We start from the raw sequence: 27,433 nt of genomic DNA on the forward strand, positions 1-27,433 counted from the left end.
CGCCAAGCCAGGAGGTTTCAAATGTAAATACTTCCCCTAGTTTATATTTCATACTAACCCATCGCTACTCGCATCGGCTAACCATTTTCTTTGCAGAATGTCGATACGTCTAGTGAAGAAGTCGAGGAGGTAGTAATGCCAACCACCACCCTAGATCTAGCAACTTCCAAAAGTGCAGCTGACAAGGCTACCAACTTGACCAAGCCCACGGTGGAAGCGCGAGAGCCGATTATCTCATCATCGGCTGTCCCTCTGGTCTTGGGAGAGGTATACTCCTTTCTCTTAGCTTCAACTTTCTCCTTCACTGCATACTGACGCTGTTCTCGTTCGTTTGCAAGGGTTGTGACCTCTCAAGCTTGCTAACATTCGACCCTGAATCGATCGACCCAGCCACTTCCAGAGTAAATGAAGAGCCAGGACCCAGCACTACCAATGGCCAACTCCAGTGCCTCAAGGCTTTGCTCTCCTCCACCATCGAGACATTGGTTGAAAACCCTGAAGAAGTGAAGGGCATTCTTGAGGACATTCAGCCTCATCTCCCGGTAACCTTGCAAGTGAAACTCTGGCCAGTCGTGACCCTATCAGCCTTCAAGTCGAGGGTAAAGTTGGCTCATCAGAGAATCGATCTACGCCACGCCCAGCTTCCGTTGAGAGCCGATATTGCAGACAAATGCCAACGGCTCAATGAGAAGAAGGCTGCCTTGGACGCCAAAACCGACACCTCTGTTAGCAGCACCGAACTTGAGACCATTCGCAAGGAGCTGGAGGATCTTGAAGAGAGGGTCAGAGTAACCAAATAGCTGATCCAAGATAAGGAAGCTCTCATTGCCCACTCTCACGAGGAAGCAGAAGGCCTCAAGGTTGAACTGAGGACTGATCTGGCCGAAATACGTGCTCTGAACGGACAGCTGGTGACGGGCAAGGACGAAGATGACGAGGCCGAGATCGCCGAGGTGGATCGTGTCCGTGCTGACGCCCTCCATGCGCTTGAAGCATTTCTTCGTTAAAACTCTTTCCATGTAATGATAACTGCTCAACTGGGCTTGGTCTAGAGTCGATGTTTGCGCATCGGCTGTACTTGTATATTTTTTTTACTGGCCGATTTTTTGTGTCGTATCGGCCCCCCATATTTCACTGTCCGTGAATCGCACAAGTTTATCCGTTACGGTGCCCCCCGAGCCGAATCTGCCAGGTAACTACAGATATCGGCTCTGTAGTATCCCATACCCTAGCTTTCCATCACCTGCTAGATCAACGCTGAACACAGGCACAATATATGATAAGGGTAGTATGGGCCGATTGCATGAATCGGCCTCCTTTGTCATTGCGCTGCTTAATGCGGATTTACAATTTATTTTTATTTTTTGGGGCCGATCGCATGGATCGGCCTTGCTACACATATCTAGTAATTTTGATGCGGTTACACTGTCAGGCCAGTGGATAAGACCAGCCTCACCCCGTTTTTTGTAACCTCAATGCGCTCACAATCGTCCAGACTGACTCCAGAGAGCGGCTCTTGGTCCACCGCGTCCCAAATACTCATGCCAGCCGTTGAAATTTCGGCTGTGTCATCTGCGTGGACGACCTCCACCTCATCGCCATCCCACTGTATCAAGCATTGGTGCATTGTGGATGGAATGCAGCAATTAGCGTGAATCCAATCTCTCCCTAGTAGGACGGCGTAGGTGCTCTTGCTATGGACGATGAAGAACGACGTGGGGATGGTTTTTTGGCCTACCGTCAGATCCACGCTTAGAACACCTTGCGCTTCTGATGTTTGGCCGTTGAAATCACTCAATGTGACGTTGGTTTTGATCAAATCCGCGCTAGAGCGTCCCAGGCGACGTAGCATGGAGTACGGCATTATGTTGACTACCGCTCCCATGTCCACTAGCATCTTGTTGACAGGCTATCCGTTGATATATCCCTTTACGTACAAAGCCTTCAAATGTCTGTAGCTTCTTTCTCGTGGCATTTCAAAGACAACTGGCCGTGGACCGCAGTCAAGTTGCGCCACAGATGCCTCTCCTGAACTTGGAGCGCAAAACTCTGACGGAAGTATGAACACCATGTTGGTGCCAGCCGACGTCTTATCATCGGCTTTCTTTGGTTTGGGACGCCACTCTTGCTTCTGTGGGCGGCCCTCCTCATCCAAAGTTTGCTGAATTTTTGCGGCCAGATCGGGCCGTGCCTTCCTCAATGTGTGCAGGTATAATCTCTCGGCTTCCTCCAAGCTGCGTAGCCGCTGTACCCTACGTTTCTGAGAATGACTGAGTCCATCAGGGCACCACCTTGGTCGGTGGTATCTGTCTTCTTCTTCTTCATCGTCTAACTCCTCAGAATCTTCCTCTCGAGAGGACTCAGCTTGTTTGTTCCGACGCGGGAGAGGCCCTAGACGTTTGAACACTGACACATCTGCCGCGTATTTCTTCTTTGATCTACACTCTGGGCAGCTTTCGATTGTCGGCAATCGGCTCATTCCTGAGTCCCAGCAATGTTTAAAGAACGGGCAGTCCCAGTGACGGTCCATGTCCTCTTGCTCGTTTGACCTTCCCCTGGTGCGGCGCTCATACCTTTCGTCATCTCTATTATACCGACGATACTTTCTGTCATTTACGTTAAGCCGATGAGCTACGTCATCGGCTGTATCATACCGTCGGCGTTGGTCATGCTGATACTCATATTTGTTAAGAAGGTGCTCTGAGAATGGTCGCTGGTACCGCACGCTTCTCACTTGATCCTCGGTTACGTACCGTTTGTCATCGTATCGGGGCCGATCGCGGGAACCGGCCTCCTCATTGTCCTTGCCACGAGAACGACTGCTCTCTTCTTTGTCACTACCAGAGTGGTATACATGCCCTGCCATGTTGATACCGAACGAAAAATCTGGCTGACGACTCGTGGGGTAACCATACTCCACCATGTTGACAGCAGGGAACGGGTGCGTGTCCACTTTCATGGCATACTGGCTGAAAATAAGACGGCCTTGTTCTATCGCCATTTGGATCTGCTGACGCAACACTTTGCAGTCGCTGGTGGTATGTGTGAACGAATGATGCCACTTACAGTAAGGCCTTCCGTTCATCTTTTGGGCCGTAGGGATTCTATGGCCCTCTGGTAACTTCAGCTGCTTTTCTTTGAGCAAGAGATCAAAAATTTGCTCTGCCTTGCTCACGTCGAAGTCGAACCCTTTCGTAGGACCTTGTGGTTTGACCCACTTGCAGGACACAGGGTTTGCCCCCCGAGCCCATTCAGCCACGGCCACTTCTTGATCTCCTGCCGAGTCTTCAACCTCTTCTACCTCGATCAGGCTTACCGGGCGTTTGAATTTGTCCTGGTATAATTCTGGGTGGCGCTGTTTGTACAATGACAGTTTCTGAACCATATGCGCTAGCGAAGTATACTCCGCTTGAGAAGCTATGTCTTTGATCGGCGATGTAAGACCTACCACTGCCAGATCAACGGCTTCTTTCTCACTCAAACGAGACGAATAGCATTGGTTCCTCACAGTTCTGAAGCGTTGAATGTACTCTGACACTGCTTCTCCACGCCTCTGTCGCACTTGTGCCAAATCGGCAAGGCCAACCTCAGAAGCACCTGAATGATACTGTACATGGAACTGCTCTTCCATTTGCTTCCACGTCCGGATTGAGTCTGGTGGCAGCGAAGTGTACCACCCAAAAGCCGATCCTGTGAGGGACTGCGCGAAGAACCTGACGCGTAGTTGGTCTGAAGCTGAGATCATGCCCAACTGTGCCAAATATCGGCTGACGTGCTCAATTGAGCTAGAGCCCTCCGACCCACTGAACTTTGAGAACTCAGGGAGCCGATACTTGGGCGGCAGCGGTATCAGATCATACTCGTTTGGGTACGGCTTGGAATAGCCGATTGCCCTTCTTTTTGGCGCCATGCCGAACTGGTCTCTCAAGATCGCACTGATCTGGTCCACTGTAGGAGCTGCAGGGGCTGAACTTTGCTGATCTGCTGCTGTGGCGTACTTGGCTAGCCATGCCTGTTTATCGGCGTCTCCTCCAGCAATTCCTCCTGTAACTCCAGAAATTCCTCCCACTGTTATCTGGTTCGTGCGCGCCAAATCGTTGCAATCTGGCACATATATGCACGTGTATCCGTGCGGGATTTCCTTAGCTGGTTCCAGCATGAACGGGTAATCAGCAGGATCGCCTCCAATCCTGTGGACGACAAAAGCCGGCGAACATTGGCTCTGGAGCTGTAAGCGCGAACGGTAGTGGCGGTCTGGCTTGGAGCGGCAGTTCTCCCTGGTGAGTCCCTAGGACCGGGCCTGACGGGGAGCATTGATGCTTCATTATTTCCTGAACTACGCGGACCGCGATGCGCTCCAAAGTGTTCACCAAGCTCTCAGAGTGCCGATGAAGAGAATGAGCTGTCATGTAGTTAACTTCTTGGCGCAGAGCTCTGGTGCGCTCCTCTGAAGGGGTAGACAGATCTATTCCATCAAGGGCACCTTCGGGTGAGAACCCTTTCCATCTGATGCCATGTGAACGGGTCTTTGTGAAAGAGCCGATGAGATCGGCTTCGAAGATGGCTTTGATCTCATCATACTTCTTTTTAAAATCCTCAGACAGCTCTTCGTACTTGATCGCCTGGCCCGCCATCTCAGAGGAAGATGTCGATGCCGTTGTTGTTGACTGTCCCACCGGGCGTGCCAGAATGTGTTGCCGTCAGAAACCCACCGGCGAGCAGCGACGAGCAACACCGTAGAGCCGGGAGGCTCCCAGGACTGCGGTTGGCCCTGGTCCCTCGGGCGACGGCCCGCAATGCTCCTGGCACGCACGTCCGATGCTGATGCAAGGGCGTGCCACCTGACCTATACCCGGTCAGGAAGGTGATGAATTGCTTCGACTTAGTTTCCTGCATGGCAAACACGTAAACGTTAAATACGAGCCCCGATCGGCTCTTAGGTTGCTCTGTGGATCGGCTCTAAGAGCCGATTGCCCCATGAAACACGTTAGATTTTACATTAACATGGGGATCCTACTTAATCAAAACAAGCTAAACTAATCTACGATAGTCTAGGGTTTTCACCGCATAATCGGAACATCCTATGCGTAATTGAGCCTAGCAGATACGTAAGAGGATAGGAAAACTAGCCCTAAAGAGGCCTAAAAACCAACATGAAGTTGATCCCCGGAACAATCCCTCTAGGACTTCGTTAACCACACCTTACGCACTACCGGATCGTTCAACCAGTTTATAAGGCCTAACCATGCGGATATCAAACCAATCCTTGAAGAACAAGGAGCAACAACAACAGATTAGATCTACTAGCTAATGAACAAGCAAGATGCTGCCCTTACATCTAGTGTAGGTGTAAGGGCAGCCAGACATTGAGGGATAGCGTAGCTAAACAAGTACATCGTGAAAGTAACGACGTCAACCCCAAAACACCTGAGATAAGGGTGTTACTCGCCATCAAAAAGGCTTCAGCACGAGCAACACCAAGAACGAATAAACCGATACTGCCTAGATCGCGCAATGCGATCTAGGCAGCATGATGCTTACCCGGGAGAAACCCTCGAAACAAGGGGTGGCGATGCGCCTAGATTGATTTGTTGTGAACGTGATCGTCCTTCTTCTCGAATAACCCTAGATACATCTTTATAGTCCGTAGACTTTCTAATTTGGGAATAATCCCAACCGTACACGAGCTAAACTCTGTTTTAATCCTAACCGACACGGAATCTACTATAAATTACAGATACACGGGCCACCTGGCCCAAACTTCGTGTACAAGGCCGATTCACGTATATCTTCCGTGTATATTCTTCAAGCCTATCTTAATCACGGCCCACCTCCTGATCCGGTTAAATCTGGTGATAACACCATGATGCTTAATTTTCTCAAATGGTCGGAAAAAGACTAAGTCGAGACCATTTTCAGAAGTAGGACCCCAAGCCATCTGGACGGACCCATGCCAACCTACACATCTACATCTGCTAGTTACGTCAGGTCGGGTTCCTACAACTTACTTAGTCAAGCCAGAGCCCGAATGACATGCGGCTGTACACAGAAGCTACTAAACAAGAAACATGCCCAATCTCTTTGATCCTTGGGCAGCAATCCCCACCATTGTTCACCGTGCAGACGCTCCCGTCTTACCAATTCGCCCAGGTGTTTCATTATTCAGGTTGTTTTCATTATGTCAAAACATATACTTTTGTTCATCTAAACTTATCATGATAACTCAATCCACGCATCTAAAATAACATTACTAAGCAAACAACAATACGATGGCGACAAAAGAATCAAGTGTTGAACATGTGGCAGTTCTAATAGGTGCTCATAGCATAGAAATATATATATATTTAAAACAATCCTACACATGAATAGCTACTAAAAATAACTACAAAGTGCATATAAAAATAGTAGGATAGAACGATGTGTGACACTTTCCTTGATTGTTGATTAAACAGTCCTTACAGTCGCACTCGTTACACTCCGGACAATCTAGAGACAAACAAAGAAGGTATCACGAATACGGTGTGTACATTGATATGCATAAACAAGAAAACATGGATGATATATGCATGCATGTATGCATATGATGCCATGGTCCTGTTTTATATTTATTAAAACCGTTGCACTTTTTATCGTTGCATATGATAGGTTAAATACAACGAGTATTTTAAAACAGTAGCAAAATATAGGTTCTAGTACTACTAGATAAAGGGTACCATCTACAAACATTAGCACAAAAATCGCTCGAAAATAATTTGTAGAACTTATTTTATAGCTGAAACATGATATTTACAAACCTGTAATTTCTGAAAAACTACACGTGGAAATATGACATGGCTACACAGTCTACTGATTCCAGTGATATATCGTACGTGAAATTCCGAGTCACGAAACTATTTCTACGAATTTTACGGGATTAAATATTTACCATAACGATAGCAATGATGTTCGAAAAGTTATCAGAAAAAATTACTCGGATGAAAAAATTTGTGAAAAATTCAATTACAAAGTTAATGCAAGAAGAATCATCTAAAATTAAGTTCTAGATTTATAGATATGGATTGTTAAAGTTCTTAGACATGAACTAGCTAGTATAATCTGCACCTAGATGGATCGATCTTGTGCATGTGTGAGAGATTGATCACGTACCGATCGGTCTGCGTGCGTTGCTGCAGTCGGCGGCGATTTGGTTGTTGTGCGCGTGCGTAGGCGATGGGATTCAATCAGCGCCTGGCTTGGTGGTGATCTGCGCGCGTGGCTAAGGGCAGGGCGTCGGCACCTCTTCATCTTCAGGTTCGCACCACCTTTGATTCCATCACCATCCTTATCATAATCATGTTCATATTTTCGAATAAGTAATCCAATGGAGGTTTGACTTATTAACTAAAGCAGGTAATGAACCTTTACTATTTTGAATATAGGAGAGTGAAAAAATGATAGATAGAGAATTATGAAATGAAGAGTGAGAAGATAGAAGAGAAAATTAGATAAGTTTTCAGTTTCTATGATCTTCCTAATCTACTTCATTTTCTAAGGTCACGAACCTAGAGTTAACACAATGCTCTGGTACCATCTGAAACAATTAAACCCGATAAGGATTGGATTTTTGTGCATAATATGCTAGTGCCTGGATCGACTCGCTAGCACACACAGTTTGATGAATAAACAGAATAGCAAATGCATCATTTATTTCAACGTATGATCTAGAATATAATTATTACAACTTACATAGCTCATGGCAAATAAAAGAGTTCAAAGCGGAAACAAGGAAATTCAAAGAGCTCCATCACGCCACAGGCGAACATGTTGAGTGGAAGCTCATGACCTAAAACGATACCTTACTCGTCCTCGAAGTAACCTGCAACATAAAACATTGCAGCCACGCAGGGTCAATACATTTGGAATTGTATTAGCAAATGTCACTATTTTATGAAAATATATAATGGCGCCTAGCGACTACGTGCTCATTTGGCAAGTGGGGTTTAGACTCTTTTGCGAAAAGCAATAGTTTCCCTATCTTTTATAAATTATTTTATTTATTTAAAAACAACATCTAGGAACATATTAGCATAACCCATGCCGCCGCAAGACAGTCGGCTTCATATTTTTTTGGAAATAGGGGAAAATCGCCCCAGCTTCTGCATCCAAAGGATGCACACGGCTTTTTTTATTAGATTATTCACAACACCTTACAAGAGCAATACAAAAAATCAAACTCAAAGCCACCTCGCTAAACTACAGAGGGATGAAGGGGGTGACAATTCACCAACTCACATCAACCAAAAACCAAATGCCTTCTCAGGCCGCCCAATAGCAGATGAGAAACACATCCAGTCAAGCAGACTCCCAGCATACACCAACGCCTACGCCATAGAAGTTGCTACCGCCGTCTTCCTCGACTCCATCTTCAAGAGAGATCATCGCATTGACCATGCCAGGCCTGCCATCGATGCCGCCACGGCGCCAGACGACTCCACCATCCTGCGCGAGTCCATCACACTGCATCCGTCCCGAGACACCACTGCACCATGCCGCGGCGACTCGACGATGCCGACACAGCGAAAGCACACCGCTCCACCTCAGCACCACCGCCATCCGTTGTCTGCTCCAAAAACGATGCCCCCAACAGGGAGAACGGCGTTGCACGCCGCCATCGTCCGATCCGGGAGACCCGGGTCTAGGATTTCCCCCGGAGCAGCCCAGGCGAAGAACGCAGGCTGCAGAGACAATGCCTTCAACAAGGTAACGACGAAGCACGCCGCCATCATCCGCCATGACCGAAGTCCGGGCCGGCTTTCACCGGCAGCTGCGCCTCGCCATCGGGAGCTAGGCGACAGATCGCGAGATCCGCCACGGCTCACCACACAACTAGCCGATCTCCTCCGGCGGAAGAGAAGACCACCACCGCCATGCCTAGAGCAGAAACTCCAAGCGCCCTCGTGAAGCAGAAGGGACACAAACGAAGCCCGCACGCCGCTGCCCGCAGGAGCCCGCCCATCCCCTCCGCTCGATCCCCATGGGGACCGGATCAGATTGGAAGGAGGCGCCGCTGCATCTTGCGGTCCCCGGATCCGTCGTGGCCGCCGTCCCTTCGCTGCACCAACGCCGCGGGAGAGGACAACGAGCGCCGTCGTCATCGCAACCCGGCGCCAGGAGGATGGCCGCCGCCGCCACCACACCGACCAGGCTTTGCCTGGCGGCGCTCCCGGCAGCGGCGGCGGAGAGGAGAACGCCGGGGGAGGGCTGGAGTGGACGGGCGGAGGTGGGCGCCCCGGCGGCGGGGGGGGCGGGTTAGGGTTGGGGGGTTTTTCTTAGCGTCACTGTAACAGCCAGTCGGCTTCATATGCCCGTAAACATCTATGGACATGCTAGCATAGACCTATGTAGACACAAGGCAGCCTAACTTTGTATGCTCCTAAATCCATTGTTTGTCCCATCAAATTTTATTAAGAAATTGGAGTGGTGAGATATTCCAAACAGTAACATGCCTAGTTGCTCATAGTTGTCCGGAACCGGGGACGCGGCTAAGTACTCAGTTTGGCACTCTCGAGAGGATTGTACACTTTACCCAAATGATCTAGTCAGCCCCTTTCACCATGATGCTAAATTTGCTCAAATGGTCGGGAAAAGACTAAGACGAGACCGTTTTCAGAAGTAGGACCCCAGCCATCTGGACGGACCCATGCCAACCTACACATCTACATCTGCTAGTCACACCAGGTCGGGTTCCTACAACTTACTTAGTCAAGTCAAAGCCCGTATGACATGCGACTGTACACGGAAGCTACTAAACAAGAAACAAGAAACATGCCCAATCTCTTTGATCCCTGGGTGGCAATCCCCACCATTGTTCACCGTGCAGACGCTCCCATCTTACCAATCCGCCCAGATGTTTCATTATTCAGGTTGTTTTCATTATATCAAAATATATACTTTTGTTCATCTAAACATATCATGATAACCCAATCTACGCATCTAAAATAACATTGCTAAGCAAACAATAATACGATGGCGACAAAAGAATCAAGTGTTGAACATGTGGCAGTTCTAATATGTCCTCATAGCATAGCAATATTTATATTTAAAACAATCCTACACATGAATAGCTACTGAAAATAACTACAAAGTGCATAGAAAAATAGTAGGACAGAACGGTGTGTGACACTTGCCTTGATTGTTGTTCAAACAGTCCTTACAGTCGTACTCGTTACACTCCGGACAATCTAGAGACAAACAAAGAATGTATCATGAATACGGTGTGTATATGGATATGCATAAACAAGAAAACATGGATGATATATGCATGCATGTATGCGTATGATGCCATGGTCCATTTTTATATTTATTAAAACCGTTGCACTTTTTATCGTTGCATATGATAGGTTAAATACAACAAATATTTTAAAACAGTAGCAAAATATAGGTTCTAGTACTACTACATAAAGGGTACCATTTACAAGCATTAGCAAAAAATAATCGCTCGAAAATAATTTGTAGAGCTTATTTTATAGCTGAAACATGATATTTACAAACCTGTAACTACACGTGGAAATATGACATGCGATAAATCTATGACAATCTACACAGTCTACTGATTCCGGTGATATATCGTACTGTAAATTCCGAGTCACGAAACTATTTCTATGAATTTTAGGGATTAAATATTTACCAGAACGATAACAATGATGTTCAAAAAGTTTTCAGAAAAAGTTACTCGAATGGAAAAGCTTCCTACACAAAAGTTGTGAAAAATTCAATTAAAAAGTTAATGCAAGAAGAATAATCTAAAATCGAGTTCTAGATTTATAGATATGGATTTTTAAAGTTCTTTGATATGAACTAGCTAGTATAATCTGCACCTAGATGGATGGATCTTGTGCATGTGTGAGAGATTGATCATGTACCGATCGGTCGCGTGTCTACGTGCATTGCTGCAGTCGATGCGTGCGGCGGTGATTTGGCTGTTGTGCGTGTGCGTAGGCGATAGGATTCAATCAGCGGCTGTTGTGCGTGTGCGTAGGCGATAGGATTCAATCAGCGGCTGGCTTGGTGGCGATCTGCGCGCGTGGCTAAGGGCAGAGCGTCGGCTGTGTGCGGCCGTGGGCAAGAGCAAAAAGGCGGCGGCTGGCGATCTGGGGCAATCCTATATATACACCGACCAGGTCGGTGTGTACGCTGTGCCGCACACCCCTGGTCGGGTATAGGGCCCGGCCCATTTCGGTATTTTTCTTCTTTTTCTGTTTTCTGTTTATTTTTTCACTTTTTTTTTTCTTTTTTTCTTTTCCTTTTGTTTCCAAAATTCTAAAACGTTCAAATTTAAAAAATGTTCAATTTTAAAAAATGTTCAAACTTTAAAATTGTGCAAAACTAAAAAAATTAAATTTAAAAAATGTTCAAATCTAAAAATTGTTCAAAGTTAAAAAATTGTTCACATTCGAAAAATGTTCATCTTCGAAAAATGTTCATATTCTAGAAATGTTCAAATTTAAAATATGTTCATGTTCGTAAAATATTTAAATTTTAAAGAAAATTCAAAAAATGTTCAAATTTGAAAATTATTTAATTTTTTATTTTTTTCAAAAATGTATTTTTTGAAAATTATATATTTTAAAAAAATCATAAAACTTAAAACATTGGGATTTTAAATCAAACGGATTTTAAAAGTATTTCTTCTTTTTTTTAAACGAAAATATATAAACAGAAACAAAAAAAAGAGTAAGAAAATTACCTAATGGGCCGCGGCCCACTGTACAACTGCCGGGTCGGGGGGTGTGCGGCACCCCATCCGCACCGACCCGGTCGGTGTATAGCACCTCCCGGCGATCTGCGCGCCTGGAGGCGCTCGATCTATCAGGGGCTGGGGTGGCGATCGGGGTCTATTATAGATGGCCAGGACGACGTGAGGCGGTGGGAGTGCAGGCCGACTTGGCCTGGGTCGCTCCCGGGTGGGTCGTGGCCAGGCGGCCTAGGGCGCGTGGAGATGGGCCGCGTTGCAGCGCTCGTGGGTGGCTAGGCTGGCGCGGCGGCCTGGTCGCCTCCCGTATTTTTTAAAAAAAATCCGAAACAATACTTTTTTGGCCTCAAATAAAAACGGAAAAGGAATAAATAAATATCCATTGGAATCGTTGAAATATATAATCTGATTTGAGTCCACGTTTGGAACAAAAGTAAAAACTTTATAAACAAATTTCTTTCGTACATGCCTATGTGGCTATAGTGCTCTTTTAGGTTTAGGTTTTAAATCGAATTTTCGAAGATTGTACAAATGCAGAGATATTAAGATGACGGTGAATGCCATGCATGAATTTTTTTTAAATGCAGAATTTTTGGTATGTTACATCCCACTCTTGATCCATATGCCTCAACTTCTACTTTTCGAATACTTAACCATATCTTTATAACCACCCATTTACGAAGTGTCATTTGATATAATCAAAGTACCCAGCCTGTATACGTGATTTACATGATCTCATGGTCGAAGAATTAGTTTTTACTATGTATCGAAAGCTTAAAGCAAGTTGAACTTAATGACTTGATCTTATGATATGCTAACTATGGGTGTGTGTCCATCATATCATTCACCTAATGATATGATCTTGTTATTAATAACATCCAATGTTCATGATCAGGAAATTATGATCATCAATTAATCAACAAGTTAGTTAAATGAGAGGCTTACTAGGGAATCTGGTTGTTTACACAACACACATGTATCAATGTTTCCACTCAATACAATTATAGCATGGGATGTAAATATTTATCATGAACATTAAGATATAATAATAACTACTTTATTATTGCCTCTCGGGCATATCTTCAACAGTCTCCCACTTGCACTAGAGTCAATAATCTAGTTAATATTTGTAAAGATCTAACACCGTGGCCTTCTGGTGCTTATCATGTTAGCTCATGGGAGAGGTATTAGTCAATGAATCTGACACTCAGAAACATATGTATTTTGCAATTCATTTGCGTCTCCAAGCATCACTCATTTTTCAAATGAGTTGGCATTAATCGTATACATTTAGTCTTCTGGCGGAACCTTAATTCCGCGGTCTAAAATATGTCAATAATATTATCACACACAATATAGCTTCAAAGTTCTGACACTACCGAAACTACACCAAGTTCTCAAATAACTCCTCGACTTAAACATCTTCGGTCATTGTTAAAACAATGATATACTCTGCCTTCATTTGTAGAATCCATCACAATTTTTAGAACTCATATAAATCTAGATATACTTCTTTTAGCCCATTGTGCTACCTTTTAATGAACACTTAGCCTAATTGAGATTGAAATTTATTTTTATATGTGACCAAACTAATATCGGTGCAACGCCTTACATCGATTTGTTTGTCATTACCTCATACAAAACTATATATATCTTTGGCTCTTCCAAAGTACTCAAGGATATTCTTACTGTTGTCAGATGATCATCACATGAATCATTCTGGTATATGCTCGTAACACTTTAGAGCATAGGACATCTGATTGTGTACATATTATTCGTGATCTAAAATCACTTCATATGTTTTTACTCATTGAGTGTCAAATACACTCAAGTCTTGTTCAAACCTCCATATGGAAAAGAACACCTTCTTGATGTTTTATATGTACTTTGACTTCAATAGTCATTCTATGTACTTTGACTTAAACTTATTATGTGTTTCAATCTATCTTCATAGATCTTGACGCTAAATATGTTTTTAGTCCACATCATTTCACTGAAGTTAATTTTCAATGAAACCTTCTAATCACATCAAGTACATGATTACACTATTTATAATCAACGATATGTCATCTACATAAAGCATTATAAATATGTCTCAGCGCTTCCACCTAATTTCTTGCAAATGCAAGCATCTTGATCGCTTCTGATGAAATTAAAACTCTTTGATTATTTCATCTGGTGAAGATTCCAACTCGGTGGTACTCACTTCATCCAGTGAAGTTTGTATACCTATCTAGTATTACATGGACTAGCAAAACTCTTGGTTGTATCTAGTATATATGCTTAATACACTCTTCTGGTAAAGAATGTATTTTTGCAATCCTACTATCATATCTCATAAAAGAAATAGGTACTGATTACTAGAATGATCCATACAGACTATACACATCGCTACGGAAGATCTAATCTTATCGTAGTCAACTCTTTGAACTTTGTCGTAAACAACTTTTCGACAATTCGAGCTTCTTCAAGGATATTGCATCCATGTCCATCAATTTTATAGATCCATTTACTTTCAATAAGTATTCACGTATCTTGGATTTCATGGCACTTAGCCATCTTAACAGAGTCAGGACCCACCATAACTTCTTTGTATGTAGTTGGTTTATCATTGTTCAAAATCAATCCTTTGTCCACAAATCATTTATGTGATCACAAAGTAAACCATACCTACAAGGTTCAATAGGTACTCCGATTTACATGACTATAACACTTTGTAGACATGGGAGCCATGATTGTGGTGGCCGCTTCTGGAACCATTTCCGATGCTGCGCTACTCTGATCATCATGCTCAGGTTCATCAACATTATCAAGTTCCATTGTCATCCCACTCAAATATTTCGCTAGAAAAAATTTCTTGGAAATAAGCAATAAACATTGACAAACACTTTTGTCTTTGACTTCATAGTGGAAAGAATTCCCAACTAGTTCTCTGGAATAACCAACAAAGACGTTCATCCGATTTTGGTTGTAAACTCATTTACTTATGCTATGCATACCAAAACTTAAGAAAGTACTATTAGGGTCTATACCCATGCCATAACTCGTATGGTATCATTTCAATGGATTATGATGACGCACTATTTAGTGTAACAGCGATAGTCTCTAAAGCATAAACCACAAAATATAATGGCATTATTTTATTTTATATCATCACTAATCCAACAAGGTTTGGATACGTCTTTCGAATACTCCATCATAACTATGGTGTTTCGAGAAACGTGAGTTGTAGAACAATTTCGTAACTCTCTTAGATGTTCGTTAAAACTCGTAATTCAAATATTTCCACCATAATCCAATCATAGATATTTGACTTTTATATTACGATAATTTCTACCTCATGCTGATTTTTTTTGAATCTATTCAAATGTTTCAAACTTCTTCCTCATTGAATAAACATATCATATATATATACACTCTATTCATTGTTGGAAGTTTTCATGAAGTAGAGGAATCTTCCGCACACAGCTATGCCTAAGAACCATATACATCATCATCTATGTTTCCACTAAAGTAGTTGCTCGTTCAACTCTTGTCCTATGAACGGTATTTCAGTCATTCTCTTTAGAAGAGATTTGCAAGCATCGAATGATTCAAAAATAAAATGACTCCAAAAATCCATTTGCATGGAGTTCCTTCATGCGTTCCTTTCTAACATGACCTAAATGGCGGTTCCACAAATAAGTTGTATTCTCATCATTTATGGCATTTTAGCATCAGTGTTATGCATGTGTGTTTCACCATTAAGATTTATAATAACTTCTCCATCGTACATGGGGTACGGTCATAATTTGAACAACTCATTGTTTTTATTTGACTAGAACAAAATAACAATTATAAAGTTCTTTATTATAATCTGAAGGGCTAGGTAGAATGCCAACGACGAACATAATAACACATTATTTTTGTTCCAGATGTGTATTATTATCATATTCCTTGTCAGTCACTTAGGCCATTGTATTCTTGTATTGCGTTATGTTGTATGAAATCTCATACCAACCAATATGGTACAAATACCCAAGAATTTCATTGCGGGACCAATCAAATAATACATCCATAACATGTATATCATCTATATACACATGAGCTAGACTTTCTAGTCTTTTCTTTCTTTCTGCCAAAAACCTTTGTAGTTTCTCCTTTAGCTTTCCTCATATTTCAGAAAACACTTCAACATCAATAACTACTAGGTTTGTTGGTCAAATACCAATAACCTTGAGGTTCTTACTTTGAAGTTGATCATCATATGACAAGTGTTCTGGATTTCACTATTAGTAACCTTTTAATGTGATGAACAATTTCACTCATAATTTTATCCATCAAACCATGACGACTTTCCGAGATCATGTCTGTACATGCTAGGCTCGTCAAGTTTAACCTTAGTATTCGCATGTGCAAATCTGGCTTGCACCCGTTGTATGCACACGTAGAATATATAACACCTGATCATCACGTGATGCTTCAAAACGACGAGTCTTAGCAACGGTGCATACTAAGGACGACCACTTTATGTATATGCGAATATTGTTAGTGCCCAACTAGTTGGAGGATCGAGACGCCTAGCGTCTTCAACCTTCGTACATTCCCATAAAACTTATGAGTTTATGTAGTCTCACTAAATTATATTCCATCATCTTTCTATACGGTCTTAGATATCACATATATCTCATACCTTACTTATTTCTGATAACTAACTTTTCAGCTCCTTACTTTTCAAACGGATTTGAACATTAAGTTTCATGGAGACAAGATAATTTTAGGTACTAATTGAAAATATTGCTCTTAGCTATTTGAGGTTTACCAAAAGTTTTCAATAGGACTTAATCATTTCTTGATTCTTTAACAAAATGGTACCAGTCCGTAGAATTCCTTTCAAATTCAATAGTTTTCTTTATCTCAATTATAAGACTAGCGCATGGTAGATAACGGATGCCAATTCTACAAATTAATTCAAAATACAATTCAGACTATGTTCAGGATATTTAGTTCAAGTTTTAATCTAATTACTAATGAACTCCCACTTAATTCAACATCCCTCATAGTTGTTAAGTGGCACACGATCCAAATTCAGTACACCAAGTCCGATCATCACGTGAGATGATGTAGCTTCAACAGTGAACATCAACATGTTGATCATATCATCCATATGACTCGTGTTCAACCTTTCGGTTTCCTATGTTCCGAGGTCATGTCTTTACATGCTAGGCTCTTCAAGCAAACCCAAGTATTTTCGCGTGTGCAACATGGCTTACACCCGTTGAATGTGAACGTAGAATCTATCACATCCGATCATCACGAGATGCTTCAAAACGATGAACTTTTGCAACGGTGCATACGAGGGGAGAACACTTTATTATCTTGATATCAATGTGAAGGATCATCTTATAATGCTACCGTCGCTATCTAAGCAAAATAAGATGCATAAAAGGATTGACATCGCATGCATGGATAATGTGATATGATATGGCCTTTTCTTCTTGTACCTTTGATCTCCATCTCCAAAGCACACGAGCATGATCTCCATCATCACCAACATTGCGCCAAGGTTCATGGTGCCTGACGTGGGCATTACCCTTCGGGTAACCGACATTGCCCTATCATGTATTGATTAGTTGGAGGCCCATGAAGACACTTGGAGGCAAGATGAGCCACCTGGACGGTGCGCCAGAGGAATCTTTGATGGGCAAGACAAGGAGGCAGCGGAACAAGGAAAGATTAGATCTAAAACTATTGAAAACCTAGTCGTACTCGGTTAGGCCTCTTGAGACCTGGCCTCCTATATAAAGGACAGGAGAGGGGCTGCCGAGGGACAGAACCAATTGTAGCAATACTAGACACCAGAAAGCCCAGAGCTAGGTCACCGTAGCACTTAGCCTCTCGACGAGACCTAAGCCGAACTATTCGGCACCCCATTGTAACCCATTATCATCATAATCAAGAACAGACAGGCAGGACGTAAGGGTTTTACCTCATCGAGGGCCCCGAACCTGGGTAAATCGCTTTCCCCGCTTGTCTGTGAACCGATGTCTCGTGTCAGCTTGCAGGATTCCGCTAACCCTAAGCCCCAAACGGAGGGCATTGCCGAGGAGTACCCTCGACAATTGGCGCTGTCTGTGGGAACCCTGTCGGCACAAGATCGGACATCGGCGGAACCCGTCATGTCATCAGCAGCTTCATCAACACCGTCATCGCCACATCTGGGAAGCCCGATTCGTTTCGGCTCCTACGAATTCACCCCGCACAGCGACTCGTCCCGCTCGACTTTCTACGATCTACAAGGCAACATGGAGATGACCTTCGGGAGCGTCCACTACAACGTCAACTCGGAAGGAATCCTTCGGCTACTGGAATCGCCGATCTCCGGATCGACGAGCCCAAGCGCGTCATCATCACTCGACCTTTCGGCTGGCCTGACAAGCCCGCCGAGTTCGCCCGCGCCTTCGACTCCCCGTTCAGCATCCTCCATGTCGGTCGGGTCCGACGATCCCGCGTCCTTGGAGCTAACCTCGTACTACTGCATGAACTGCGACACCAGGCACGGGCTGGGATCGAGCGACACGCCGTTCATCTGCAATGCCTACTATTCATTGGGAGAGGGCAGCATTGACAGCATCACCCAAGGAGACACCCGAAGAGCGGCACCCCTCCAAGTTTATGTTACTAACAGGGGAGATAGAGATCGCACCCCCCGTTCCAGCAGGCGAGCTAGTTTTGAGAACAGCGCCAGCAACATCAACAGCGACCACACCATTGCAGAGGAGGAGTGGGCAGCAGCCAAGGCAGCCGTGCTTAACAACACGCCACTTCCGGCAGGAACCACGGTTGGCACTCTCAATGCTTACCGCTCCATATTGGAGAAAAATCGGGAGCGACTATTCAAGGAACAGTCCACCCTCGAGAGACGCCTATCCGCAGCAGACCGATCCAGCGGGCGCCGAAGGGCCTCGCAAGGGAGCGCCTCTCGAAGTACTCACGGGGGAGGCAAGCATCGATCAAGAATGTCCAGGCTCTCGGAAGACGATGCTAGAGAAATAACATCAAATCTGACCAAGTCCTTCATGACCACAGACACCGCGGGCATGCCACGACCAAAGACCATCGCGGGAGCAACCGCCAATCTCACTGCATACCTCATCAATCAGCGTCCCGAAGGTTCTATGGCTCAAGCCCACCGAGGTGCCCTAGAAAGTCTCGCGATATTGGGAGACAATCTGGTCCCAAGAAAGGACAAGACCACATTGCAAGCCAGTGGCTCAAAACACCATGCGAGAGATGCTCGGGACGAGATTACTCAGAGCAGGATCGATAAAGCAAGGCGGCGACGCGCCGCCAGAGAGGAACACGACAGTGATTCTTCGGATGAGAGCCAGGAGAACGACGGCGAGCTTAGGGGAGCCGATTGTCTGAGCTACAAAATCCGGGAGGCGATGCCACCTAGGAAGTTCAAACCTACCCATACCGACGCTGCCAAGTACGATGGGCAGCAGGAGCCGAGATCCTGGATAGAGGATTATCTACAGACAGTAATTCTACAAAAAGGGAATCAGGTAGCAGCAATGCAGTGCCTGCAGCTTTACCTAAAGGACTCAGCGCGAGCCTGGTTAAGAGGCCTGCCGAAGGGTTCCATCAAGTCATGGGACGACCTAGTAGAAGCCTTCGTCGCCAACTTCCAAGCAACGTACAAAAGGCCCGTCGGGATAGAAGAGTTACGGCATTGTCAGCAAAAGCAGAAGGAGTCGATGCGCGCATACATCGGGAGATTCACCAAGCTCTTGAACGCTGCATAAGACGTATCTGTCGACAGAGCAATCGACGCCTTCAGCGATGGCATACGACGTGAAAGCTACATAGAAGAACTCGGACGCAAGAAACCGAAAACCATAACCAAGTTAATGGAAATCGCCAACAGCTGGGCCGATGGCGAAGACAACGTTCGAAAGCCACGACAGCGCAGCGACGACGAAGATGATGACCAGCTGAAGCATGACTTGGGTGGTCGAAGGGATCGCAGCAAGAGAAGGAAGAACCGCAGCTATGATGACAACAACTTGGTAGCCGCAGGGTACTCTGATCGGCAGGACGATCGGTACGATGACAGGCGAGATGATCGACAGGACGGTAATCGGAACAACTCTGGGAACCGTGGCAACTATAAACCACGACAACAGAGAACCCCCGAACTACCCTACGCTGAGCAGATCAATGCCCCCTGCTACCTGCATTCATATACTGTTTCAAAGGATGGTAAAATAAAGTCTAGCCACCTGCTCAGGGACTGTCGGCAGTTCATCGATATGCATAAACTCATCCAGCAGGCAGGCCAGCAACAGCTACCACCACCACCAACCCCACCGAAACACCAGGTCCAGCAAGCTCAATCTCATCAACCCAACGAGGCATTTCCACCACCACGTGGGCAGATGAGTATGATCCACAGGACAGGCGTTTCAAGGAGAGAAATGAAGAAGCTCACCCGAGAAATCAACCTGGCAGAAAGCATCATGGCGAACATCCCTGAGTACGTCGAGTGGTCGTCTCAGAACATCACGTTCAGCCGAGCGGACCACCCGATGACTATACCAAAACTAGGACACGCTGCCCTAGTGGTCGAAGCACAGATAGGAGGATTCAAGATGAGCAAAGTCTTCATGGACGGAGGAAGTGGACTCAATCTGATATTCCTGGACACAATCAAGAGTATGGGGATCACCATGAGAATGCTAGAAGAATCAGACACCCGCTTCCATGGGATCCTCCCTACTTCACCAGCGTACTCTCTTGGCAAAGCGTACCTGAACGTCGTCTTTGGCAAACCCGACAATTTCAGGAAGGAAAAGATCGAGTTCGAAGTCGTGAACTGGGATTCGCAGTATCACGCTATACTCCAGAGACCAGCTTATGCCAAGTTCATGGCTGTACCACACTACGCATACCTCAAGCTGAAAATGCCTGGGAACAACGGGACAAACATTACAGTCTATGGAAATTTCTCACGCTCAGATAATTGTGATCGGGACTTTCAGAGGATCGCTGCTAAGTTTGGCCTGAGGCGGGAAATTGCTGACCTTCCGCCGAGGACTTCGTCACGCAGTATTAAGGAAGAAGAACGTGTTAGAGGAGCAAAGAAGAAGTCAGCCGACCTCGCCCTTGAAGCTCCGGCAGTACAAACTTCGGCAGCCCAAGTTTCGGCGGCAAAAGCTTTGGCAGCTGACGATGCAGAAGATATAGGAGGCAGCAAGACACTGACAATCGCTGCCCAGACCCCTGGCGAAGTCGACGACGCTCCAAAAAACACCAACACGGTGACCAAGCCAGAAGATGAGAAGAACCCTTTCAATACTTAAGCAATCTACTAGCATTTAGTTCTATTTTCCTTTCCAAACAGGGCTTCCTTTTTTTTCGCCCTTTAGTCCAGCGTCTTTTATTAATAAGAACTCAAGTTTTGATTCCTTGAAAAAGCTTTGCAGTTGACCGGAGCACCTACACCGCACCTTTGTAAAATCTTGGCAAACGATGGTCCAACACAGTACGCGGCAAAGGATCGTGCTCCGAAAAATGCCTCTACGAGTGCTACAGGATGCAAAATAAACAAGGACATTAACCCTTCCCTCTGCTATAGATGCCTCTACGAGCGCCGTAAATAGCAAGAGTGTAACGGCCCCGGGTAGTACCCCTAATAGATTTGTTTGTTCTTTTCTTCTAGTGCATCATCATGGCATCATGCATCATATCATCCATGCTTTTGACAAAATAAAATTATTTTATAAAACCCCCTTGTCTTCTCCTTTAAATAAAACCTTAATCTCTCTCTCATAAATCTTATTTTATAATTAAACCTTTCCAGCAAATAAATTTTAAATATATATGTGTTTTGTTTCGGTTACAAATAAATTAAATATTTTGAAAACTAGTTTTTGAAGCTCACTCTCTTTCCTGGTTCAAATTCAAAACAGAATTGAATTCATTTTTTTTCAAATGGTTTGTAAAATAAAAACAAGAGAAAACCCCTTCCCTCTCCCCTAGGCCCTCTCTCTCTAGCCCACCTCTCTTTTTCTTTTTCCCCCCACCGCACCAGCCCAGCCCAGCTGGCCTTCCTCTCTTTTTCCTCCTCTGGCCCGATCCGGCCCAACCCACCTTGCCCTCCACCTAGCCCATACCCCTTCGCAAAGTGAGGAGAAACTCCTCTGTCGTCTTCCTCCCACGCACGACGCGTGAGCTCTCTGTGGTCCTCGGCTCCAACCACCGCACATGCTTCTCCACCTTTCCCCCCTCCTTAAAGCCACCTCCAGCGCCCAGCAAACCCTAGCCCTCTCCCCTCCACGCCGCCGCCACCTACCTCCCTCTACCCTTTCTCTTTTCTCCTCCCTGTGAGCAAACGAAGGGGAAGAGCCTCACAGCACCATCTCCACCTCGCCATGGCGCCGTCACGTCAGGCCGCCCCTCGCCAAGCCGAGGGCACCGGAAGAACCGCATCGTCGTCCTCTCCATTCCCCCCAAAGGAATCGACCCGAGACTCTCTAAGTCCCTGGCAAATTCGCCGTTCCCCTCTCCTACCGACCGAACTCCGGCGTCAATTCCGGCCGCCACGGTGCTCCCTCGTCGTTTCCGGGCATGGATTCGTCTTCCTGGTAACTTCCTATTGCCCCTGGACCCCACGCCCCTCTCCATCTCCTTTCCATCCATCCTACCGACGTTGACCCGCTGTTGTCCTTCGCAGATGCTCGTCGCCGGCGGCTGTCCGGTGAGCCCCTGGACCCGGCACCACCACCATCAGGTTCCCCACGACGAGGCGCATCCCCGAAGCCAGGTCCCGCGTCCTGGTTCGTTTGGAATAGAGAGATCGATGCTCACCTGCGAGCTCCACCATGGTTGTACTTCCCAGAGCTTCCGCGTCGGCCTGGTTCAAAAGGTTGCGCACCTCCGTTCTACCAACAACAGATGCATCAGCCCAGTTGGTCCGTCTACTCTTCCAGAACGTGGAGATTCTGAGTTCAATTCCCCAAGTCTGCAAACTAATCCCACCTTTTTGGTCTATTTTGCCCAGATCTCCCGCAGTGGGCCTCAGCCCACTTGTCGTGAGCATCTTCATCGCACGGAGCGCGGCCGGTCGCTATCCGCTGCCCAGGTCCGGCCCAGTTCGCCCCCAGCCTTCCCTCTCTCTTCTTTGTTTTTCAGAAAATGTTTAAATCTTGTATAATTCATATCTTTTAAATGGTAACTCAAAATAAAAAGTGTTCTATATGAAAATTGATCAGAAAAACATGAGGAACATGAATATGCCATCCATACATCTGTTTGCATCATGCATCATATAATTTCATGCTAGTTTGCATTACCACCTAATATGTAACATATGGAATATGTGGGATATTATATAAATGTTGTCCCGGTTCCATTTAATATTGATGTAGCTCACCCCTGCCATGTTATGCCATGCTATACAACACTTAACTTTGCCGGTAGAAAATGCGACTCCAACCTAATTTGTTTGACCGGGGTTCCGACTCCGATTAAATTGGATAAGTGCATCGCATCACCCTTGCCATGTCATGCATATCATCATGATCATGCTGGATTGTGGCACCCCCGGGATCAGGGTTAGACAAATACCAGATCTTCATCTGACATAAGCCTAACCTAGAGCTCGAGAGACTACAGTGAGAGAATCGGTAACACAACAGTGACTCTACGACTCAAAAAGTAATACAAGCTCATAACTGAGCGAAGAACAAAAGTATTACAAGCAGAGGTCACTGACCTGACATACATCAATCAACGGAAGCGAAGTTATGCTAATAGACATAGCAAGATAGCAAAAAGGCCTAAGAGGCCAGGAGCATAACGGCGACGTCCCAGCCCATAGATTCCAGGCTGCCACCTGGGAACCCCAAGCTACTCGTCGATGTCGACTAGAAACCACCATCTGCTGGAGCGACTTCTTCTAAAACAAAAGCATGCAAAGCTGAGTACAGGGACTCAGCAAGACTTAGTACAACCTTTTAGCAAAGCGGGTATGCGGGCTTTCTGTAGGGCTTCTTTTGCGTAAAGCCAGTTTCCCTTTGTAAGACAAGAGAGAGGAGAAGCTCGACTACTCAGAACCTTTAAAAGGGGATAAGAGAGCGACATCTCTATCTCTATTGATCATCATATTGTATCCACCAATCTTCATCATCTCGAACCACTATCCTCGGATCACCCCCTCAACACCCGAAGAAGGTGTCCGTAAACACACATTGTTTGCCAAGTTTTACGATCAGATTCATGTTCTCTATGATCTCCACGTCCGTTCCCAAGTCGTCCATAACCGTGGACACGGCTTTTCGAAAAGATTCATAACCCTGCAGGGGTGCACAACTTTACCCACACGTACCAACCGACTCTTAATGCCAAATTATTAGCTCTCTTCCTTGGAAAGCCGGCAGAGGGTGGTTGACCACGACCTTTACCTTTGTCAGCCGCGAGACCATGAGTCACGCGCTAAGGATTGTTCCGTCAGACCTGGTCAAGTCCCGAAGTCGGTCCTTAACGATGTGAGGCGAGGTGGGTTTCACCAGGGACTCTAACCCAAGCCACCTCGGCCACGCTTACCTACCTGTATGCCATGCACCTTTTCACAAACATTTTCGATGCATATGTCCAGATAACACGCAAACTATGTGACTCATGGAATCTACTAGGCAAGTTAGTGAGTCGAGAGGGTACCATAATAGGGCCTCGTGTGGTTGTACGCTCAGTCTTGGTTCAAGAGGCGAGAACTCGGTTCCTAGGGTCGGCAGAAACGAAACAACCCACCACATCCCAATGTGGCCTCTCGTCTGAGCCTTTAATCATGTTTAACAACATCTCTACACTTACCACGTCAACCTGTCATACTAGTTTCATATCATTGTACGGCTCCAGTGCGAAGACCGGAGTAGTAGCGTAACAAACTAAGCATGGCTAAGCATAAGAGATAAAGGCTCTCGCGACGCACACATGCCAAACCTAGTTATGCTAGGAGCAGTGGATCAGGGTATCGAGGCTACAAAGGTCGGACATGCAATAGATAGGGTAACTCTATCTACCGATAAAAGATAGTTGAATCGTATGCGATATGTAGGAACCACAGATAAAAGCATTTCTAAATCATAGATGAACCAGGTTAGGGCTTGCCTTTGTCCCTGCAAACCAAAGTGGATCTTCGATAGTCTTGTACTTGACTTGTTTGTCGGTGGACAATATTGATCTTCGGTGTTGTCGTCCTTCATCGTCTTGGTCACGTGTTCTATCGGTCGCGAAGAAGCAAATACTAGAAATAGAGAAATAACAATCAACACATGGCATCGATGCAATGCGCATACAAGTATGAATGATATGTCATATTAATGTTATTGAAACTAACCCTAAGCCATCATTGTCAAATTAAATGGAATTCGAATGCATAAAACATTGCATTTCGATGACTTCCATAAAGTGGTATTTCATTGTTCTAACAAAAGTGTTAATTGAAGTTGCTTAACTATGCATGATGATAGCATAAGTAGATAGGTTTCATTTTTCTGAACATTTCGGTATATTATACATCTTTTTCTGAATTAATATGAAAAAGATATGAATTATACAGATTTCTGAAATTGATAAATAACAAAACAGAAAAAGAAAAACGATTTACTGCGTCATGCTGACATCATGCTGACATCAGCACGACCTTGAGCTCTCAGGTTGAGCAGCAATCGGCCGATTCGGGACGGGTCGGGCGCGTGCAGTGGGCAACGGACGCGACTCGACACGGCGAGCCTTTTGGTGGCGGCGCCGCCCGCCAATTGTCGCCGGAAGCGTCGCCGGCGGCACGACGTCCGACACGGCGCCGAGGCAGTGGTGCGTGGCGGCACCGGGGAGGGCTAGAGAGAGGGCGTAGAGGCGAGCAGAGATTCCCACTCACCAGAGCGCGTGGAGGTCGACAACGCCAGCGTGGCCGGAATCGCCACGTGAGGGCGGTGGCCGCGCAGATGTCGGCCGATTCGGCCGGAGGAGCTCCTCGGCGGCGCCCGCTGGTGGAGGAGGACGGGGCGTTGCGGCGGAGCTGGTGGCGTCGTCGGCTTGGCACGGGAGGTTCGTGAGCGGCGACGACGGTGAACGGCCGAGCTAGGGTTTGGGCCGGAGCTTGCAGAGAAAAGGGGAGGAGAGGAGAGGAGGCCAAACAGGGGTTCTCCTCGTGGTGGCGGCGAGCTTTAAAGGCGTCCAGGGGCGGCGGAGAGGATCCCGGCGGCCGGCGCCATCGGGCGGCCAGGGACGCGCCAGGCAGCAGCCTGCCTGCGTGCGTGGAGAAGAAGACAGGGGGGATTTTTGCGAAAACCCCCCTGGTCTTTAGGGTTTTCATTGGAAAAAATTAAAACAGGGCACAAAGTAGGATTTTTGGGGTATTTTAACCCAATTTTCAAGGGGCTTTTACACAAATTTTTAAATAGAGCAAACAACAACATTGGAAACTTTGTTTCAAACCATTTTGGTGTAAGATTTCTCAAATTTTATGCAAATGCATGCATGCTTATGAACAACTTAGCAAAATAATTTGATTAACAAACATGGGATGTTACAACTCTACCCCCCTTACAAGAATCTCGTCCCCGAGATTCCTAAGGTAGGGAAAGAGAAGGTAACAAGGACTACGACGGTCTTCAACGAGCTTGTTGATACCACGCCGATCTTTTTTTGTTGAGGAAGTTCATCCACGACACCATGAAGAAGTTGACCCACATCACCAGGAAGAGCTCTTCATATCGCTTTCTTCACTCTAAAGGAAAGAGGGAATAACTCTAGACGGTGGATCTTTACGAAGATCGAGTATCTCATGGTCAACTCATGGAAGGAGTGTTTAAGAAAACAAATCTTGAGTTAACAAACATGAAACACGTCAATGTAATGGAGGAGATGAAAGAAGTTTCAAATTTTGGTAGACAATTGCTCCACGCTTGATAAGAACACGAAGGACAAGGTAGCGAGGAGTTAAACTGCCTTTGATACCATGACGAGGCATTCTTAGAGAGGGTGACTCGTAGAAGCATAAAAGATTACCAACCAGAGCTACTTTGAATTTAAGAATCATAGTCACTTTTCTAACATGGGTACATGAAATGATTGTTGTCTAAACAAAAGGTCAGCCTAGATGATCGACAATTCACACAACGTGCGAATTGATTGGAACTTCAGGTACAAACAACAGGAAGGGGAGGAGCACTAGCTAGTGAAGTGACAAGGATCAGCGGAGAGTGAAATTTCTCCGAACGAAGTTGTTGTCACCGGAGAAATGATTTCGAAGGATTGACCGAGAGACATTTAGCAACACTGCTTATGATGTTCTCCTTGATGTTCTAGACACCAATATTAGGCTATTGACTAGCCTTCAATAGGTCATCAAGCGGAGGTCAAGACTTCAGGATTTGAAAAGCATCATAAGGGCAACTCCTAGAATAAGTCATACAAGATCCTTATGGAGAATGGTTATCCTTGATGATTCAAGAGATTATGGCATTAGGCCTTCCGACTAATGTGTTAATCACGACATCAATCTTGTCGGATTTACAAAGAGACCTATGTCAAAATTCCTTGAGAAACACTAACCATCATTGCCGCTTGAGATTCAGCTTAGGTTAGGTGTAAGATATTTCAGACTCAGAATGTCCGATTAGAAAAATTGCAACAGTTACCACAAAGGTAAAGTCG

General features: G+C 45.4%; 1 long non-coding RNA gene across 1 annotated transcript; it reads left to right on the forward strand.

Annotated features, from left to right (window-relative positions):
• The first annotated feature begins 22,011 nt into the window (after positions 1–22,011).
• On the forward strand, positions 22,012–23,027 carry LOC139833443 (uncharacterized). Its single transcript, XR_011749226.1, has 3 exons — positions 22,012–22,359; positions 22,449–22,686; positions 22,776–23,027. It is a non-coding gene; the product is annotated as an uncharacterized lncRNA (long non-coding RNA).
• The last annotated feature ends 4,406 nt before the right edge of the window (positions 23,028–27,433 follow it).

Source organism: Lolium perenne, chromosome 7 (genome assembly GCF_019359855.2).
Source record: "Lolium perenne isolate Kyuss_39 chromosome 7, Kyuss_2.0, whole genome shotgun sequence".
Lineage (NCBI taxonomy): Eukaryota > Viridiplantae > Streptophyta > Magnoliopsida > Poales > Poaceae > Lolium > Lolium perenne.